This window comes from Euphorbia lathyris, chromosome 2 (genome assembly GCF_963576675.1).
Source record: "Euphorbia lathyris chromosome 2, ddEupLath1.1, whole genome shotgun sequence".
NCBI classification, from domain to species: Eukaryota; Viridiplantae; Streptophyta; class Magnoliopsida; order Malpighiales; family Euphorbiaceae; genus Euphorbia; species Euphorbia lathyris.
Genome location: NC_088911.1, coordinates 38,941,297 through 38,945,962, shown reverse-complemented (window position 1 = coordinate 38,945,962; position 4,666 = coordinate 38,941,297). Strand labels below are relative to the sequence as shown.

At 34.3% G+C, this 4,666-nt stretch overlaps 1 non-coding gene across 1 annotated transcript; it reads right to left on the bottom strand.

Annotated features, from left to right (window-relative positions):
• Positions 1 to 2,997: 2,997 nt before the first annotated feature.
• LOC136221111 (small nucleolar RNA R71) lies at positions 2,998 to 3,104 on the bottom strand. The gene has a single exon (XR_010684899.1). It is a non-coding gene; the product is annotated as a small nucleolar RNA R71 (small nucleolar RNA).
• Between the last annotated feature and the right edge of the window lie 1,562 nt (positions 3,105 to 4,666).

The window sequence follows — 4,666 nt, the reverse complement described above, 5'->3', positions numbered from 1 at the left end:
ACATGCATCAAGGAAGTACTATACAATCGGTGAAGGTATATAGTCCTTTTTTGTTCAACACATGGATCGTAACAGGTTGTATGTTTTATCTTATATTCCACATCACATGCACCGGAACAATTCGAATCTCCATAATTTTCTATTTTCTCAATTACGCACAAAAACATAAATGCCCTATTATGAAAAATAGAATTCCAAGATGTGAACACATGGAAATATTTCCCTCTTATTCTATTATGTCCATCATAATCAAACTCGTTTGTTTGGTCAGTATACTACAAGCCAAATCATCTCATGGCCCTTCCAATTAACCTTCCAACCTAGCACATAAGGCCATAGGGTAAATTTAACTCATGGCCACTAAATTTTACCTCAACTAACATTATGGGCACTAAACTTCAAAAACTGACATAAGAGTCGCTCAACTTTAAACTTTCTAACATTACGGTCACTAAACTTTAATTAATGTCTCAAAATGAAAATTGATGACCTCAAAATAGAAAATTCTAAGAATTAATTGATGATATTCTAAGAAACTTTAATTGTTCAAACTTTTCATTTTGAGGTCATTTATGTGTTGTTGGGTTAGGAGATAGAAATTTAATGCTTAGAGAGAAAATGCTCTGGAAATTGTGATTATAGAAAATAAAAAATGGGGTTCCATGATAAATTTGGTTCTAAAGAACTTTAATTCTTGGACGTTTCAATTTGAGGCTGTTAATAGTTATTTTGAAGTGTTAAATGAAGTTAGCGGCTATAATGTTAGAAAGTATAAAGTTAAGTGACATTTTTATTACGTTTTGAAGTTTAGTGGTTATACCGTGAAAATAAGTAAAGTTCAATTGTCATGGTGTAATTTCCCTAAGAGAATACTTTTAGAATAAAGATCATAACGATAAAGTAGGTAAAACTAAAGTTCTACAATGTGAGTGAGTCTCACATTAGGAAAAATTCAGATTGTAGTTTTTCCATCTCATGATCGTTAAGCACATATAATACACATAAACACATGTTATGGTGTTCTAAATCCAGAGGTTAATCGTACTCTGGCAACTTTACGTAAAGCAGAGTTTGGTTTTTTGGGGTGATAGTGGAAAAGTTGTCTGATCCATTTCAAATGGATTGCTTAAGATGCCTACTAGCATAAGCTTGCTTACCTTTTTGCTTACCTACTATTGGAAAGACACTTTAGAGAAATTTCTCGTTCCAGGTAGGGTTTTCACCACCGACTCGATCAATTCGTGTTCGGAGCTTCGTGGCAGAATCCACCCAAACAACTGCATAGGTTGCATCTGGTAGTGGGTGGATTCAAATCTTAGGCTGAGATTAAGTTGATCATACCATTCGAGCCATTTTTTTTATACTTTTCCCGGACACATTTTATGTAAATAACTAAATAAATTTGGAATTAAAGGTTCGTTTTTTTATTAATTCGATTGAAAGAGTTTATTCTATAATAGTGATTTTGAATAATAATTTTTAAGAAAGTGAAAAAAATTTAAACTTAATCAATATCAATTATTTTAACTCTTTTTTTTTTTTTTTTTTTTTTTTTTTTTTGGTAGAAAAGGAAAAGAAAAACGAAAAACAACAAACTACCCAGGAATTAGCCTAGGGAAGCTAACCCCAATCCTATCTTCTAAGAGAAGATGAGAGATGAAACTAGGGGAAACAGGAAGGGTAGTAACGCCTAACGTCCCTTAATTATTTTAACTCTTTTAATTATTATAGTTAAAGGTTTTATATCTGTTTTTTTTTATTTTAATAGTTTTTAATAGTATAAAAAAAACTATATTGAAATACTATAAATACTATAAATATAGTAACAGTGTAAATAGAAAAAAGAAAAAACTTATAACGATTTAGTATTGGAATTGTAATAGATGATTCTATGGGAAAAATACTAATCCCCATCTTGAAAATAATAAAATATCCTAACAATAAAAAGTAAAAAGAAGGGTGAAATTTAGCATCTTTTTTTTTTACAAACAAAAGAGTATCATTTTTCTAATTCAGCAGACAAACTGATGATTTTTTTATATATCGAAATGGACGATTCCAACGTTTAGAATCAAAAAGAATAGTTACAAGAGGTTGATAAGCCCAAAATATACCTAAAATAACATACATAATTATGTCAGTTTCGTATTAAAAATATGTTAATTATATTCTTTTAGAAGGATTTTACGTTGGTATTTGTTTCTATTGTGCAATGTGCTAAATGATTTGGAAAAATCCAAATAACAGAGTAAAAACGAGAGAGAAATCAAGTTTTCAGTAAAAGAATCGTACGAGATTCAGAGGCCGCGCCGGAGACTAAGCAATCAACCCAAGGAAGGAACGCAAAGTCTGTTATTTTTTTTATTTTATTCTGAATCTTGGTTTATAGATACTTATATTTATATTTATATATTATATATTAGATTTACTAACAATTTTATTTTTCAATTTTTGTTTAAGGTAATTTCAGTTCGTGCGCCTAATTTCTGTTCATGCGCAGTACTAGAAGTTCGGGTATTCAACCGGAATCACTTGATCCAGAAATTGAGAGAACACTTAAGAAAAATAAAAAGAAAAAGAAAAAGAACAAAGAGATGCAAAATCAAGAACCACAAGCAGTAGAAATGGGAGAGCCCTAGACTTATGGATTATGCTACATCAGGGGTTAACGGTGTTACCAATAGTGTAGTTAGACCCCAAATTAATGCACACCAATTTGAAATTAAACCAGCATTATTGAATATGCTGCAAAACAGTGTTACATTTTATGGATTGTCTAACGACCTAATGCCCATTTGAGTAACTTTCTTGAGATTTATGACACATTTAAAATTACAGACATTTCTGCCAAAGCAGTCAAACTTCACCTTTTTCCTTTCACTTTGAAGGACAGGGCTAAAGTTTGGTTGAATTCTATACCGGCCGGAACATTCCAAACTTGGAACCAATTAGCCCAAGCATTTTTTATCCAAATATTTTCCCCTAGCCAAAACAGCAAAAATCATAAAAGAAATTACGTCATTTACACAACATGAAAATGAAACCCTGTATGAAGCATAGGAACACTCCAAAGAACTTCAACGTTTATGCCCACACCACCATTTACCCGAGTTCTGATCATTGCCCGATGCTCCTTCAATGCAGAATTGGGGAACCAAAGATAGCTAGGTTCAGATTCCATGCCATGTGGACCACTAATTATTCTTTAAAGGCGATAATTGCTAATCACTGGACAACATCCCACATCTCTCTCCCTCCTGCACAACTATTATATCATAAACTTTGCACTCTTATGCATATTCTCAGGGATTGGAATAAAAACATGTTTGGCAGAATTGATTCTAATATCCACCTGGCAGAAGTTCATCTTGCAGATATTCAAAAGCAAATTTCAGAGCAAGGAGATTCTCCGGAGTTGAGTAGTGCTGCTTCTGCCGTCTGCTCCAACCTTGATTTACAACTTCTTCATCAGGAGATGATGTATAGAGAGCAAAGCCATGTTAAGTGGCTTAAAGAGCGGGATAGGAACACTAGTTTTTTCCAAATGTCTGCTAGAGTTAGAAAGACATGGGCTGGCATTCATCATTTGAGGATCGACGATGGGGGGGGTCCCACTTCTGACACGGTAAGATTATCTGATCATGTAATCGAGGTAATTCTCAACTTAGTAGTTCTAGGGAGCATATTGATCTTTCTCCAATTAATAAGGTAATTCCCAACTTAGTAACTTCTTTGGAAAATAAGGAATTAATTTCTAAACCTTCCATTGAAGCTATTAAAGACACAGTCTTTTCCATGGATCCTGACAGTGCCCTTGGCCCTGATGGTTTTGGGGAAACTTTTTATCGTTTCTTTTGGGATGTTGTAGGGAAGGATGTTTGCAATATAGTTCAGGCTTTCTTTGATCATGGTTGCATCCTGCATGGTTTAAACTCTAGTATTATGGTTCTAATTCCTAAAGTTGCTGAAGCTGACAGAATAGAGAATTTTTGTCGAATTGTGATGAGTAACTTTGGTTTCAAAATCATCTCAAAAATTCTTGCAGATCGCCTTGCAGTTATTGCAGCAAGGATTGTCTCTCCCAACCAGTATGGTTTCCTTAAAGGTAGAAGCATTCATCAGTGCATTGCCTTAGCTTCTGAGGGAGTTAATATGCTTGACAGAAAACGTTTTGGTGGACACATGGCCTTAAAAATTGATATTCGTAAGGCTTTTGATACTTTAGACTGGAACTTCCTCTTGGTTGTGTTGGATTCCTTTGGTTTTTCTCTCACTTTCAAGGATTGGATCCTAAACATTCTGGCATCTGCTCGTATTTCTGTGATGATTAATGGTTCTCCAAAGGGTTACTTTTCTTGTTCTAGAGGGGTTAGACAAGGGGACCCCCTCTCTCATCTTCTGTTTGACATTGCTGAGGAATTTTTCTCTCGTTGGCTTGCTAAGATGGTGAGGGAGGGTACTTATTCTCCTATGTATTATTCTGGAGGAAATTATTTTCCCTCTCATCTTCTTTTTGCTGATGACATGCTCATTTTTGGAGTGGCATCCTTAAGCAACTTGCATGCACTCAAGGATTTCTTCCTGCTCTATGGACAGATCTCCGGTCAGCAGGTTAGTTGGGACAAATCTGCTGTCTTTTTTGGTTCTCAGATGAGTCCTCCGAGGA